General features: G+C 44.6%; 1 protein-coding gene and 1 long non-coding RNA gene across 2 annotated transcripts in view; one reads left to right on the top strand and one right to left on the bottom strand.

The window, feature by feature from the left end:
• LOC147342555 (uncharacterized) overlaps positions 1-17,001 on the top strand; it is a 61,271-nt gene that overhangs the window by 31,730 nt on the left and 12,540 nt on the right. The window lies entirely within an intron of this gene.
• Positions 13,963-15,897, bottom strand: LOC147342556 (uncharacterized). Its single transcript, XR_015157915.1, has 2 exons — positions 15,763-15,897; positions 13,963-15,597 (listed from the first exon to the last, which is right to left on the bottom strand). It is a non-coding gene; the product is annotated as an uncharacterized LOC147342556 (long non-coding RNA).

Raw genomic sequence — 17,001 nt, 5'->3', positions numbered from 1 at the left:
TGTCTGACTCTTTGCGACCCCATGGACTATTCTGTCCACGGAATTCTCCAGGCCAGAATACTGGAGTGGGTAGCCTTATCCCTTCTGCAGGGGATCTTCCCAACCCAGGTCTCCCTCACTGCAGGCAGATTCTTTACCAGCCGAGCCACAAAACCTTCCTCAAGGTTTTGCTGTGAGTATGAGCTGCTTTCTGCAGGGTTGCAGGGATGTCTGCTATGATGATGGCAAAAGTGGTATTTATGGAAAACACCCTAAGACATTGCAGTAAATTTAAATCGGGCAGACCTGAATTCTCTGAAAGTCACCTCATACTTTTCTTCTTTGCAGCTGTTGGAGTTTAGGCAAGTTTGTTTTACTGGGACATCTATAAAAAGAAATATATCTATTTACTTCATAGTGTTCTTATAAGAATTAAATTCAGTAACTAGTATGCATGGGGCCTGACACAAAAAGCTTATGCATTTCTCTGGTTTCTCCTGCTATCTCTCTTCTGCCTGTAGCCAGAGAAAGGTCTCTGCTTTTCATGTAATTTAAGTTGGCCCACCCAGATAATTCAGGATAATCTCCCTATCTGAAGATCTTTAACCTTAACTGTGGGTCCTGGTGCATCAGACAGTAAAGAATCCTGCAGTGCAGGAAACTCAGGTTTGATCCCTGGGTTGGGAAGACCCCATGGAGAAGGAAATGGCAACCCACTCCAGTATTCTTGCCTGCAGAATTCCATGGACAGAGGAGTCTGGTGGGCTATAGTCCATAGGATGGCAGAGTCGGGCACACCTGAAGTGACTTAGCATGTATCTGAGTTCAGAGCTCCTGTTCCTATAGAGAACACACGTCTAGAAGGAAAAGGCATCAAGTTGTAGGGCCCTGATATACATGGGCTTTTTGTGTGTGTGCAGCAGTGCTCCATGGAGTCATGTGAGCAGAAAATATCTAAAATATAAATTCTCTGTGGAGAATTGGTATTTGGAAAGCGTGGGTTACAAATATTCATGGGTAACAGAAGGCGGATTAAAATTTTAATGGGACATTGAATTGGTCTCAAGAAATTGTGTTCTTGGAAGGAATCCAGTGTGGTCTGTCAAGGCACAGTATAGAACTATGACCTTGGACCACATAAAAACACAAACAGTTATTAGGCAGCATTCTGGGAGGTCTCTGGAGGATGTGATGAAGCCTGAGGGTCAAACTTAGTTCACTTAATATCTACCCTAGTGATCTTGGAACGTGGGATCTTCATCCCTTTTTAATGAAATTCATTGACGATAACAAAATGGCTGGAGTTACAGTCACCAGAAAGGACGGAAGAAATGTTGACAGGAAACGTTTCCCATTAAACGTGGGGGGAGGAGGAAGCAAGGAATGCAAAACAGATAGTCACTAAGATACGGAGGTCTGGATGGAGCCACCATGATTTAAGAGGCCTGCGATAGACAGAAGGGCAGAGGGGAAATTATATTGAAGGCGAAATGTGGTCGCTGGCCTGAGCACTGTTTCCCAGATGTGCAGAATCCCAGATGTCACAGACTTCCATGCTTTGGGGGCGCAGCTGGAGGGAGGACCCTGGTCAGCACTGAGCTGGTCTCCCGGGTCCAAGAGCACTTGGAGTAGTTTGGGAGATGCCGAGGCAGAGCGGCAGGGGGGAAGGTGGGGAGGGCAGTAGAGAAGGGATGAATGTGTGTCCTGAAGAGCAGCTGCACTTCCTCTTAACTTGCCCATCCACCCTCTCTTCTGTTAAGTTGTTCTGGGCTGGCCCAAAGTGTCAGTGGCCCCTGAGTTTCTCCCTGAAGACTCTCTCAAGGACCTCCCATATGGTCGTGAAGTCATTGCACATGGCAGGTTGGTTGGTAATGACTGGGTTACTTGACTCTCCTTCTCCAACCTGTGAACTCCAGTTGACGAAGGGCACTTGAGGAAAACACATGTTAGGAGACCATCTGCAGAAATGGCTGGTTTTGTTTTTTTTTAAGAGTTTTTTTTTTTTTTGAGGTGGATCATGGAAAATAAAATGAAAATGAAGAGAAGCCTCTTTTAGGAAAATCATTTGATTTCTTGTGACTATTGGATAAATATTCATTTGTTTCTTAGAAAGTGTTTTCTTTTCCCCAGTTTTTTTGAGGAATAATTGACATACATCACTGTATAAGATTAAAGTGTAGAGCATGATGGTTTGTGAAATGATTTATTGTGAAATGATTACCACAGTAGGTTTAGCTCAGCAAGAGGATGTGTGGGCGATGTGGGCGATGTTTACCAATGCACTAAGAATACATCATGAGAAATGCTGGGCTGGAGGAAGCACAAGCTGGAATCAAGATTGCTGGGAGAAGTATCAATAACCTCAGATATGCAGATGACACCACCCTTATGGCAGAAAGTGAAGAGGAACTAAAAAGCCTTTTGATGAAAGTGAAAGAGGAGAGGGAAAAAGTTGGCTTAAAGCTCAACATTCAGAAAACGAAGATCATGGCATCCGGTCCCATCACTTCATGGGAAATAGATGGGGAAACAGTGGAAACGGTGTCAGACTTTATTTTTTGGGGCTCCAAAATCACTACAGATGGTGACTGCAGCCATGAAATTAGAAGACGCTTACTCCTTGGAAGGAAAGTTATGACCAACCTAGATAGCATATTCAAAAGCAGAGACATTACTTTGCCAACAAAGGTCTGTCTAGTCAAGGCTATGGTTTTTCCTGTGGTCATGTATGGATGTGAGAGTTGGACTGTGAAGAAGGCTGAGCGCCGAAGAATTGATGCTTTTGAACTGTGGTGTTGGAGAAGGCTCTTGAGAGTCCCTTGGACTGCAAGGAGATCCAACCAGTCCATTCTGAAGGAGATCAGCCCTGGGATTTCTTTGGAGGGAATGATGCTGAAGCTGAAACTCCAGTACTTTGGCCACCTCATGCGAAGAGTTGACTCATTGGAAAAGACTCTGATGACGGGAGGAATTGGGGGCAGGAGGAGAAGGGGACGACAGAGGATGAGATGGCTGGATGGCATCACTGACTCGATGGACGTGAGTCTGAGTGAACTCTGGGAGTTGGTGATGGACAGGGAGGCCTGGCATGCTGCGATTCATGGGGTCGCAAAGAGTCAGACAACTGAGCGACTGAACTGAACTGAACTGAAGGCACTGGAGCAGGGGGCACTGAAGTGGCAAGTGGTAGATTGTAGAGGAGTCAAGCATTTGCCATTGCTGTACCCAGAGGTTCTTAACCTGGAGGATATAGATCAGGAGGTTCCCTGGGGGTTCCAAAGTGACCCAGGAGCCTCTTGAAGCCTCTGGAGTTGTATGCGAACATTTGTCTGACTGTGCATATTTCTGGAAAGGAAAAAAACATAGCTTTTATCAGGTCTTTAAAGCTATCTAAGACCTCCTCCAGAAGATTAATATCATTTCTGGGGGATTTCCCTGGCCATCCAATGGGTGGGACTTCGTCTTCTAGTGCAGGGAGTACAGGTTCGATCATCAGGGAGCTGGCACATGCCTCACGGCCAAGAAACCGAGATGCAGAACCGAAACAGTACTGTAACAAATTCAGTAAAGACAGACAGACCCCAAACGGTCTTAATCCAGTACTCCCAACTTTTCACCAGTATTTTTGAATTGGCATCTGGATTCAGTCCTGGAAGTGAGAAAAGAAGGTAGGAAGAAAGACTCATTGGAGTCTAAGAGGATCGTTTAGGTGGAAGAAATGAGAAAAGGCTTATTCGTAGGGTGAGGGTGGAGAAAAGGATGATTGGACTAGGCACTTTGATGTTTGGTGACCTAGGAGCAGGAGATTTAAGGAGGCTTGTGGGGTTGTAGCCAGATCACAATGGGTAAAATTGATGGGTTTCTTTGAATATACTCTAAAGAATACATTCGAATGTATTGGGTTGGCCGAAAAGTTCATTCGAGGTTTTTCCACAAGATGTTATAGAAAACCCAAACAAACTTTTCGCCCAGCACAATACTCTAAATGTATTTCCTTGATTGTTTTCTTTTCGTTTCTTACACTTTATTTATTTGGCTACACCAGGTCTCAGGTGCATGGGGCATCCTTAGTTTCGGCCTGTGGGATCCAGTTCCCTGATCAAACTTAGGCCACTGGGAGCATGAGGTCTTCATCACTGGACCACCAGGGAAGTCCCCAGATGTTGTCTAAATAATGCCACATGCGTAGGGATAGAGGTACAAGGAGGTTAACTATGGCCTTATTAAACAGTAGTACAAATTGGAAACCATCTAAAGGCCAAATATTGAAGTATTTGGTTAATTTGATTTTAATGAATCCATATTGTGGAATAGTATTGTATTAGTAAGGATTCTTTAAGTAACAGAAGCTTGAATCAAACTAGTTCAAAGTTCAAGCAAAGAAAGATATAATGAATTTATAGGCTCATGCAGTTGAAGAGTCCAGAAATTGTCTGGCTTTAGGCAGGTCTGGACCCAAATGCTCAGATTTGATGTCCGTTAGTCTTAAGATCTCGCACTCCCCACTTACCCCCATGTCCCTCTCCTTTCCTCTGGAATGGCTTCATTCTTAGACAGGATCTCTCTCCATGATGGGAAGGACAGCCTCGCTAGGATACAGCATTTCTAGAGCTCACCGTCTCCACAAGAGAGAAAACTTTCTTGTCTCAGCGTCCAGACCAGGCCCCTCCCCCAAGAATCTTACAGGCCCTGTTTACATTGCTGCCCATCCTTCAACTGCTGTGTCCAAAAGCGTGGAGTACTGTGATTGGTCAGCCCAGAGCACAGGTGCCTTCTGTGACAAACCCACCAGAATCATGTGCTGTGGGGGAGAAAGGTGACTTCCACAAAAAAGGAAGATGGAATGGACCATAAAAGAGGTACCGTTATAACTGTGAGTTTGTTTCTTTAAGAGACAGTGTAGATCTCTACTTATGGGCATGGAGACTATGTGATGAGACAAGACTGAGGTCTCATCAGAATGCTGCTGTTCCCGTGCTGAAATCCCACCAATCACTGTGACCCTTCTCATGTCTTTGGGCTACTGACTATTTAGGGCGGGCAGAATAATGTCCCCCTCCCCCAAAGAAGTCCACGGGCTAATCCTTAGAGCCTGTGAATATGTTACCCTGAATATGTTACCTTATATAGCCAAAAGGATCTAGCAGGTGGGGTTAAGAATCTTGAGATGGAGATGATCCTGAATTATCTGGCTAAGCTCAGCGAAAAGACACTCTAAGTACTCTGTGAAATAAGACAAGCTAGTCACAGAACACAACATAGAAGATGATTTTATCTTTGTTTTAAAATCTTTTTTTAAACCTTATTTACATGCATATATGCATGGAAAGAAGTTTGGAAGTTGTACTCCAGGTAATAATATAGTCATTTTTGAGGGGTCATGATAATAGCTTCCGCTTTTTGCTTGTGTACAGTTTCTAACTATTCTGCTGTGAACAGAGATTACTGATGTAATCTAAATATGTAAGTGGAAGAGGTGTGGAGAGGAAGCAGCCATTACAGAGAAAGGTAGGATGGTGTTTTGCATGATGAAAAAAAAAAGGTGTTTGTTTACCCATTCATGTATTTATTTGTGTGGGAAACACTGGAATCTCTTTTTAAGCTGAGGTGATGAGCCTGGGGAGCTGAAGAAGATGCAGGAACCAGGGGAAAATTCCTGGGGACGGATCTCTAGGACCGGTGGGCAGAGGATACCTCCTCCAGTCCAGGGCATGGGGGTCCCTGAGGGGCAGAGAGGAGAGAGGAGAGACTTGGAAGAAACAGGAAGTTTGTGGGTTTGTTTTGTTTTATTGTAATTTTTGGCTGTGTTGGGTCTTCATGCAGCCTTTTCTCTAGTTGTGGTGTGCGGGGTCTGCTCTCTGTTGTGGTACGCAGGCTTCTCATTGTGGTGCCTTCTCTTTTTTCAGAGCACGGGCTCTGAGACATGGGCTCCGAGTTGCGGCTTCCAGGCTCTAGAGCACGGGCTTGGTAGTTGTGGCGCACGGGCTTAGGTACTCTGTAGCATGTAGGATCCTCCCAGGTCAGGGTTTTTTAAAAAATATTTTTATTTACTTATTTATGACTGTGTTGGGTCTCTGTTGCTGCACCAGCTTTTCTCTAGTTTTGGAGAGTGGGGCCAGTCTCTAGCTGCGGTGCGCTGGCTTCTCATCGCCATGGGTTCCTGCGTTGCAGAGCACAGGCTCTAGGGCATGTGGGCTCAGTAGTTGTAGCTCCAGGGCTCTCGAGCAGAGGCTCAGGAGGTGTGGCCCACGGGCTTAGTTGGGATTCCCAACAATCCACCTGCCAATGCAGGAGCTGCAGGAGATATGGGTTTGATCCCTGGGTTGGCAAGATCCCCTGGAGGAGGAAATGACAACCCATTCTAGCATTCTTGCCTGGGAAAGCCCATGGACACAGAAGCCTGGCGGGCTACGGTCCATGTGGTTGCAAAGAGTCGGACACGACTGAGCGACCAAGTACACACGCACGGGCTTAGTCGCTCCATGGCATTTGGGATCCTCCTAGATCAGGGATCTAACCCCTGTCTCCTGCATTGGCGGGTGGATTCTCTACCACTGAGCCACCAGGGGAGCCCTGAAACAAGGAGGTTTTTAGTGGAAGAAGAAGGAAGTCAAGGACTTCAGTCTTGTAAGCAAAGCAGGACCTGTGGGCAGAGGGGCTGGAGTAGGTCCGGGGTTTAAGAAAAATGGAAACAGTTGGAGAATGTGCTCAAGGACAGTGGTAGGGAGTCATCCAGGATCAAGGAGGCTGTCTGAGTGGCACTGAGGCCCCACTGAGATTAGATAATGGGGTCTGTAGTGCTGATCAGAGCCGCAGCCTGACTTCTTCCTGTCAGCCTGCAAAGAGAGAACAAAGCCAGCAGGGAAGCTTCAGATTATGGGTCCAGGAGTCGCCACCGGACCGCAGGGATTCCCCATGAGCTTCCTAATTCATTCATTGATGAGGAGCCCGTGGACCGCTCTGCCCTGTGCCTCTGGTACCAGCACTGGGTTGCCATGCATCTCTCAGGCCTCGTGGAGGTGAATCCAGTAACTCCACTGAGAGTGTTTGAGAGGCCAGAACAAAAGCCATTAGAGAGTGTGACAAGGATGGAGACACACACGGGGCTGTTGAGCTGCTGGGAGAACAGGAGGGAGTGGGCAAGAGGAGAAGAAGGGGAGAGGGGCCAGGGTCGTTCCCCAAACATAAATCCAGGTCACCTTTACAGGATGAGTAAGAGTTAGCCAGGCAAGGCTGGGGGGAAGGGTGTCCTGGAAAGGGGGAACCACAGGAGGAAAGGCATGGAGGCCTGAGGCTGCGGAGTCTGTACAGATGGACACATGCAAGTGAGTGTCTTCAGGGTCAAGTAAAAGGAGAACGTGATGGGAGATGGGGCTGAAGAGGTGGCCAGGACCTCACCCTGGGGGACAGGGGAGAGGGGGTCTCTGAAGGAAGCTGAGACAGCAGGATCAGAGGAATAAAGAGAGTACAGTCGCTAAGTCAGGTTAGCCAGGAGGTTATTAGAGTGAAGAATGATTGAGTGTTGAGTATCCTAAAGATGCCCAATAAGACGGTTTCAAAAATCTCACCAACAGGCTTGGCTAATGGGGAGATCCCATGTGACCTTTGCCAAATACATTTTGATGGGCCAGTGGGAATTGAAGGCAGCCCACAGACGACTGAAAACTAGGTGAGAAAACAGAGAATCTGAGAACTTTTTCTCTGTAGAAAAGAAAAAAAGGTAAAAGCAAGAATGGATTCAAATTTCAAGAGAGGATATGTGGGTTTAAGGAAGGAAAGATTCTAACAGAGAGAGTGTAGGGAGGTGAGAGAGAGAGAGAGGTTCACATTTTAAGAAAGAAGAGATAAGAATTGGCATAGAGCCCGGGAAGTGGGAGGGAGTGGGTTTGGGTGGGGGTGGGAAGAAGAGTTGATCTTGTCTCATTAGCTCCATTTCCTTTATAAAGCGTTCAGCACGGCGATCTGCTGAAAATGAGAAGTGAGGAAAATGATAGAGTTAGAAAGAGGAGGTCACGTGAAAGGGTCTTTGGAGAGGAGCACTGGACCCGTGCAGGCTGCAGAAAGAACAGAGGCAGCAAGTGGAAGAGGCTCTGCTCAGGTCCTGGCCAGTAAGTGTGTTAGTCACTCAGTCATGTCTGACTCTGTGTGATCCCCAGGGACTGTGGCCGGCCAGGCTCCTCTGTCCATGGAGTTCTCCAGGCAAAAATACTGGAGTGGATAGGCATTCCCTTCGCCAGGGGATCTTCCTGACCCAGGGATCGAACCCGTGTCTCCTGCATTGCAGGCAGGTTCTTTACCATCTGAGCCACTAGGGCCCTCTACAAATGGTGGAAATTATCTATGTTCAAGGTGAATCTTGAAGGAACATATTCAGGGCCTAACTAATCTCAAAGGGACACAGTTCTGAGTGGGAGCACTGATGGGTCTGAAGGTCAACCACCTATGGGGATCTGAAGGCAAATGTTTAAAGAATAAAGATTTTCTTAGTAGTTTTTACATTGCTCTTCCAGGTGATGCTAGTAGTAAAGAACCCGCCTGCCAATGCAGGAGACCTAAGAGATAAGGGTTTGATCCTTGGGTTGGGAAGATCCATGGAGAAGAAAATGGCAGTCACTCCAATATTCTTGCCTGAAGAATTCCATGGACAGAGGAGCCTGCTGGGCTACAGTCCGTAGGGTTCCAAAGACCCAGACACGACTGAAGTGACTTAGCATGCACGCCAGCTTCTGGGTATTGAGATTTGGGAAGAACTCATTCTGCAAAATAAGAAAAACTTGTGAATTCTGGGGCCATATTATTTATATAATTCCAGAGGCAGAGACTGAGCTATTCTCTGCTGTCAGAGACTGAGTCTCTTGTTGCAGTGACTGCAAATTAAGAAAGATTAAACTGATAAAGTGCAACCTGAGATGATGTGGTTCACAACAGAGAAAAAAAGATTCCATGACTGGAATCGCTTGGTTCAATCTTCTTCTCTTTTCCCCATTTTGCTAAATAAGTGTTTATTCAGTGCCCTCATAGGCTCACAAAGTCAATAGAAACAAAGTTTGGCGCAGATTCTGTTGGCATGCCCCTAATTTTGTTGGTGTGGGCAGATGTGGGCTGCTGTGGGCAGCATGCACAAGTTGTGTTTTGCTCTGCTTGCTTGCGGTTGAGGTTAAGAGTACCAGCTTTTCAGTTGCACTAACGGGGTTTGATCCCAGCTTACCCCTGACTTAAAACCGTCATATCACTCTCCAAGCCTCAGTTTTCTCGTCTGGAAAACATAGATAATATCAGTATCCAATTCCAAGGGTCCTTGTGAAGATTTAAATGAGGTCAGGCATATAGAGCATTTAGCATACAGAATGCCTGACAAGTAGAAAGTGGTCAATAAATGTTCATCCTTCCTGTTAATGTTAGCCTGACTTTCCTTATCTCTCACCTGCTAAGCTGCTCCATTGGTCCATGAGCCACAGTCAGGCAGGGTCCCAGAAGATAAGGCAGTCATGGTGTTTTTTACAGTATCACAGATTGCCTGAGTCTGTGGGATGACGGTTGGAGCCATTCAGACAGAATGCCTTGAGACAAAAGCAGTCTCAGTTAGTAGCATCTGTATCATAGGAGAAAAAAGCACAGCCCCTCCTGGGTTAGCGGTAAGGGAGGCCATGTGTTACCAGCTGAACCCAACAAAAATCTTCCAAGTCCCAAGTACAAACCAGGCTGCAGGATTACTCTCTGGTAATCCCTGAGTAAGAATATGGCTCGTGATATGGACCAGCCTCTGGAAGCAGACAGAAATAACTAACATTCATTCATTCATTTATTTACTCATTTATTTGTTTATTCAGTCATTTACTTATTGGGCATCCACTATGTGGCAGAAACTGCTTTCATGTTGAGGTACAGAAATAAATCTAATTATTCTAGAGACCAAGCACATTAGAGCAGTTCTAAAGGCTGTGGCCATTTGGAATAATGTCTGTGTTTGGGACATTTTACTAAGGACTCAACATCTTTTATTTCCGTGCCCCTTGCCCTGTAGTCCTTTACACATGTTCCCTTTTTCTTTCTGGATTAAACAGGTCTTCAGAACTCAGTTGAGCTGCCATTTATTCCAATAAAACTTCTTTGACTACCCCTACCCCCAAGTCCAAGTTAGGTGTCCTTCTTAAGTGTTTCCCAAGCATGCTGGATGCTGCAAGTGGTCTTAGCATACTATATCAATGAATCATCTCCTTATTGATCTATATCTACCTCTAGCATGGAAGATCCAAGAGGCAAAGATGCGATCTTTTCCAAAGACCAGATCATTTGTCTGGTCTACCACTGTATTCCACCAGGGTAACTGGCACACGGAAATCTCTCAATAGATATATCTAGAATAAATATATGCTGATACTCACAAATGAAGTAAGCATTGTTATTTTTGTTTTACAAATTTGTTGTCAAATAATTTCCCCAAACCTAAACAGCATGATACTGGTAGAGATGGAACTGAACAAATCCTGTCGGGAGCCGCGTTAGGCATTACTGACAAAATGGAGGCATGGTCCCCAGCCCCCTCTCCTCATTCTGCAGGCACGAATCCCGGGATGAAGGAGTTAGGCCTTGTAATTCTGATTTGTCTTTTCCTCTCCTCGGCTGAGTTGACTGAAAAGGAATATTAAAGTGCTTATTGTTCTTGAGAGGAACATGAAAAGGCACAAAGCCTTCTGCAGCTGTGCTCAGAAAATAATTCATAAAGTTAATCATTGACATTTGTTCAAGGACTTTTATAAAAGAGTGTTCCAGGATGAGCACATAGGCTGTAGCTTGAGGCCATGGGAGGGACTGCTATCTGAAGCCTGTTTGTGAGGACAATGTTTATGGCAAAGGAGTTTACTGAATTTAGGGCTTAGAAATAATTAAAACAGTTAGAAGTTCAAGATTTAAGGAATGTTGTAAAGTTAGCATATTTTACTACAGCTTATAGAAGTTAGGAATTTTTAGAGACAACATCCGCTGAATCATGGAAAAAGCAAGAGAGTTCCAGAAAAGCATCTATTTTTGCTTTATTGACTATGCCAAAGCCTTTGACTGTGTGGATCACAATAAACTGTGGAAAATTCTGAAAGAGATGGGAATACCAGACCACCTGATCTGCCTCTTGAGAAATCTGTATGCAGGTCAGGAAGCAACAGTTATAACTGGACATGGAACAACAGACTGGTTCCAAATAGGAAAAGGAGTACCTCAGGGCCGTATGTTGTCACCTGCTTATTTAACTTACATGCAGAGTACATCATGAGAAACGCTGGACTGGAAGAAACACAAGCTGGAATCAAGATTGCTGGGAGAAATATCAGTCACCTCAGATATGCAGATGACACCACCCTTATGGCAGAAAGTGAAGAGGAACTAAAAAGCCTCTTGATGAAAGTGGAAGTGGAGAGTGAAAAAGTTGGCTTAAAGCTCAATATTCAGAAAAAGATCATGGCATCCGGTCCCATCACTTCATGGGAAATAGATGGGGAAACAGTGGCAGACTTTATTTTTCTGGGCTCCAAAATCACTACAGATGGTGACTGTAGCCATGAAATTAAAAGACGCTTACTCCTTGGAAGGAAAGTTATGACAAACCTAGATAGCATATTCAAAAGCAGAGACATTACTTTACCAACAAAGGTTCTTCTAGTCAAGGCTGTGGTTTTTCCTGTGATCATGTATGGATATGAGAGTTGGACTGTGAAGAAAGCTGAGCGCCAAAGAATTGATGCTTTTGAACTGTGGTGTTGGAGAAGACTCTTGAGAGTCCCTTGGACTGCAAGGAGATCCAGCCAGTCCATTCTGAAGGAGATCAGCCCTGGGATTTCTTTGGAAGGAATGATGCTAAAGCTGAAACTCCAGTACTTTGGCCACCTCATGTGAAGAGTTGACTCATTGGAAAAGACTCTGATGCTGGGAGGGATTGGGGGCAGGAGGAGAAGGGGACAACAGAGGGTGGGATGGCTGGATGGCATCACTGACTTGATGGACGTGAGTCTGAGTGAACTCCGGGAGTTGGTGATGGACAGGGATGCCTGGTGTGCTGCGATACATGGGGTCGCAAAGATTCGGACACGACTGAGAGACTGATCTGATCTGATCTGATCTGATAGCTAGAAGCCTATTTAAGAGATAGTGAGCTCAAGATGTTAGGGGCAAACAGGATTTAGGAAGATAAGTAGTAAACTGAGGAATGTAGCATGAGCTACAATGTAGTCACAAGTTAACTATAGGTCACATTCAGATCAGATCAGATCAGATCAGTCTCTCAGTCGTGTCCGACTCTTTGCGACCCCATGAATCGCAGCACGCCAGGCCTCCCTGTCCATCACCAACTCCCAGAGTTCACTCAGACTCACGTCCATTGAGTCAGTGATGCCATCCAGCCATCTCATCCTCTGTTATCCCCTTCTCCTCCTGCCCCCAATCCCTCTCAGCATCAGAGTCTTTTCCAATGAGTCAAGTCTTCGTATCAGGTGGCCAAAGTACTGGAGTTTCAGCTTTAGCATCATTCCTTCCAAAGAAATCCCAGGGCTGATCTCCTTCAGAATGGACTGGTTGGATCTCCTTGCAGTCCAAGGGACTCTCAAGAGTCTTCTCCAACACCACAGTTCAAAAGCATCAATTCTTCGGCGCTCACCCTTCTTCACAGTCCAACTCTCACATCCATACATGACCACAGGAAAAACCATCGCTTTGACTAGACGGACCTTTGTTGGCAAAGTAATGTCTCTGCTTTTGAATATGCTATCTAGGTTTGTCATAACTTTCCTTCCAAGGAGTAAGCGTCTTTTAATTTCATGGCTACAGTCACCATCTGTAGTGATTTTGGAGCCCAGAAAAATAGAGTCTGCCACTGTTTCCACTGATTCCCCATCTATTTCCCATGAAGTGATGGGACCGGATGCCATGATCTTAGTTTTCTGAATATTGAGCTTTAAGCCAACTTTTTCACTCTCCACTTTCACTTTCATCAAGAGGCTTTTTATTCCTCTTCACTTTCTGCCATAAGGGTGGTGTCATCTGCATATCTGAGGTTATTGATATTTCTCCCAGCAATCTTGATTCCAGCTTGTGTTTCTTCCAGTCCAGCGTTTCTCATGATGTACTCTGCATAGAAGTTAAATAAACAGGGTGACAATATACAGCCTTGACGTACTCCTTTTCCTATTTGGAACCAGTCTGTTGTTCCATGTCCAATTCTAACTGTTGCTTCCTGACCTGCATACAAATTTCTCAAGAGGCAGATCAGGTGGTCTGGTATTTCCATCTCTTTCAGAATTTTCCACAGTTTATTGTGATCCACACAGTCAAAGGCTTTGGCATAGTCAATAAAGCAGAAATAGATGTTTTTCTGGAACTCTCTTGCTTTTTCCATGATCCAGCGGATGTTGGCAATTTGATCTCTGGTTCATCTGCCTTTTCTAAAACCAGCTTGAACATCAGAAAGTTCACGGTTCACATATTGTTGAAGCCTGGCTTGGAGAATTTTGAGCATTCATTTACTAGGGTGTGAGATGAGTGCAATTGTGCGGTAGTTTGAGCATTCCTTGGCATTGCCTTTCTTTGGGATTGGAATGAAAACTGACCTTTTCCAGTCCTGTGGCCACTGCTGAGTTTTCCACGTTTGCTGGCATATTGAGTGCAGCACTTTCACAGCATCATCTTTCAGGATTTGGAATAGCTCAACTGGAATTCCATCACCTCCACTAGCTTTGTTCATAGTGATGCTGTCTAAGGCCCACTTCACTTCACATTCCAGGATGTCTGGCTCTAGGTCAGTGATCACACCATCGTGATTATCTTGGTCATGAAGATCTTTTTTGTATAGTTCTCCTGTGTATTCTTGCCATCTCTTCTTAATATCTTCTGCTTCTGTTAGGACCATACTATTTATGTCCTTTATCGAGCCCATCTTTGCATGAAATGTTGCTTTGGTATCTCTGATTTTCTTGAAGAGGTCCCTAGTCTTTCCCATTCTGTTGTTTTCCTCTATTTCTTTGCATTGATCACTGAGGAAGGCTTTCTTATCTCTCTTTGCTATTCTTTGGAACTCTGCATTCAGATGTTTATATCTTTCCTTTTCTCCTTTGCTTTTTGCTTCTCTTCTTTTCACAGCTATTTGTCAGGCCTCCCCAGACAGCCATTTTGCTTTTTTGCATTTCTTTTCCATGGGGATGGTCTTGATCCCTGTCTCCTGTACAGTGTCACAAACCTCATTCCATCGCTCATCAGGCACTCTATCTATCAGATCTAGGCCCTTAAATGTATTTCTCACTTCCACTGTATAATCATAAGGGATTTGATTTAGGTCATACCTGAATGGTCTAGTGGTTTTCCCTACTTTGTTATATTTAAGTGTGAATTTGGCAATAAGGAGTTCATGATCTGAGCCACAGTCAGCTCCTGGTCTTGTTTTTGCTGACTGTGTAGAGCTTCTCCATCTTTGGCTGCAAAGAATATAATCAATCTGATTTCGGTGTTGACCATCTGGTGATGTCCATGTATAGAGTCATCTCTTGTGTTATTGGAAGAGGGTGTTTGTTATGACCAGTGCATTTTCTTGGCAAAACTCTATTAGTCTTTGCCCTGCTTCATTCCGTATTCCAAGGCCAAATTTGCCTGTTACTCCAGGTGTTTCTTGACTTCCTACTTTTGCATTCCAGTCCCCTGTAATGAAAAGGACATCTTTTTTGGGTGTTAGTTCTAAAAGGTCTTGTTCAGCTTCTTCATTGTTACTGGTTGGGGCATAGACTTGGATTACTGTGATATTGAATGGTTTGCCTTGGAAACGAACAGAGATCATTCTGTCGTTTTTGAGATTGCATCCAAGTACTGCATTTCGGACTCTTTTGTTGACCATGATGTCCACTCCATTTCTTCTGACGGATTCCTGCCTGCAGTAGTAGATATAATGGTCATCTGAGTTAAATTCACCCATTCCAGTCCATTTTAGTTCGCTGATTCCTTGAATGTCGACATTCACTCTTGCCATCTCTTGTTTGACCACTTCCAATTTGCCTTGGTTCATGGACCTGACATTCCAGGTTCCTATGCAATATTGCTCTTTACAGCATCAGACCTTGCTTCTATCACCAGTCACATCCACAGCTGGGTATTCTTTTTGCTTTGGCTCCATCCCTTCATTCTTTCTGAAGTTATTTTTCCACCGATCTCCAGTAGCATATTGGGCACCTACTGACCTGGGGAGTTCCTCTTTCAGTATCCGTTGCCCCACAGGCATGGCTTAGTTTCATTGAGTTAGACAAGGCTGTGGTCCTAGTGTGATTAGATTGACTAGTTTTCTGTGAGTATGGTTTCAGTGTGTTTGCCCTCTGATGCCCTCTTGCAACACCTACCGTCTTACTTGGGTTTCTCTTACCTTGGGCGTGGGGTATCTCTTCATGGCTGCTCCAGCAAAGTGCAGCCATTGCTCCTTACCTTGGACAAGGGGTATCTCCTCACCGCCGCCCTTCCTGACCTTCAGCGTGGGATAGCTCCTCTAGGCCCTCCTGCGCCCGCGCAGCCACATAGGTCACATTAGAGGAGGTAGTTAATAGATGATAAGGCTGATTCCGAGAGAAATCTGAGAGAATCACTGAAGCAGGAACTCTGTTTGAAGAGCAACAATGATTTATGGAGGTAATAAATCTGGGAGAAGGGGTACTGAAAATTTCAAACCTCTGGCCTAATGTTTTTGTAAAAGTATAAAAGAGAATCTTAAACTTGAAATAAACAGGCAGTCCAAGAAAGATGAGAGGCTGTCTCATTACTCACCAACACTGTCCATGTCTTCAGATTGACTCCCTGGCTGCTGGAGTTGGACTCCAGCAAAATCCATAGTGTTAACTTCCAGTGAGGTACTCCTAGAAGATTCTGAGATTGCAGCCTCCTGTCTTTGAGTATTGGAGTCTTAGGAGAAAGTAAGAGAGGAGTTAAAAATGTATTAGCTCCAGATGCAGACTTTCCTCTAAAAATTCAGAAAAAAAAATTTAATTGGACAGGGACTAAGTTTTTAAAAGATATCAGTGTTCTTTAATGCTATATCTTTAAGCCGCTTACAATCATCTCCCATGCTACGACTTGTGTATCTTCCATGCTGGTCTAAGGCAGTAGATTTTACTCCCTATTCTGGGAGCCCAGGGATTTTCTGGGGTGAAGAGTGACTGTGTCAAGATGGGGAAGTAGCTCAGCAGGTGGGGCTTTGAGGCTGCACCCCCAAGTTAGAGCAGCTCTGCTCTTACTCAGGGCTGTGAACATTTCATTTTTAAAAGAGTTACACTGCTAGAAAAGCAATACCTTGAAAACCACCAGCCTACTGAGTAATAGGGTCCACTTACTATATACCTGCTAGAGGCCAGGTCCTTTATATACTTTAAACTTCTCTCTACAAAGTAGCCTTTGTTAATAGATGAGGCAGTTGACAGTTTGAGAGATTCAGAAACCTACCCAAAGTCATCTGGATCATAAGAGAGAGAATTGTCACTCCCGCCTAGTCATTCTCCTCTCTTTCTATTTTTATATCCTGCTTTGGAGCCCTTCCCATTCAACATATATTATTGAGAATCTACTACTTCACAAGGACTTGTTAGGTTCTGGGGCAAGAAACTCACCATCTATTGGAAGAGAAAAGCATGTGAATAAATACCCACACAGAGCGTTTTGGAATGCGATGCTCCAGTGAGACATGGGGTAAAGAGTGGTCACTTCTACCTGGTGGAGTGACAAGGTCATCATTTAGGTTTCTTAACGGTGGCAGTGCAGCAGTATCCGTGACGATAGGAGTGGTGAAGAGATGACATTGAAGAGTTGGGGAGCCAAATTTTAATGGATTTTGTGTGTCATGCATACAAACGTTCAGAGCCCTGTGTCTGGAAATTGCATCATTTAATTGATGTATAGTCCCCTAATCCTTAGTTGTTTTGAAAATTCCAGTCTTAGCTAAAAAAAAAAAAAAAAATTTGTAGATGAGATTTGTTGCCATTTTAGAAGGAAAATGGAAAGACAATCTGAGGA

Source organism: Bos grunniens, chromosome 29 (genome assembly GCF_055505025.1).
Source record: "Bos grunniens cultivar Pamir isolate PY7600 chromosome 29, Bosgru_T2T1.0, whole genome shotgun sequence".
In the NCBI taxonomy this organism is placed as follows: Eukaryota; Metazoa; Chordata; class Mammalia; order Artiodactyla; family Bovidae; genus Bos; species Bos grunniens.
Note: the sequence above shows the minus strand (reverse complement) of the source record. Positions and strands in the feature narration are given on the sequence as shown.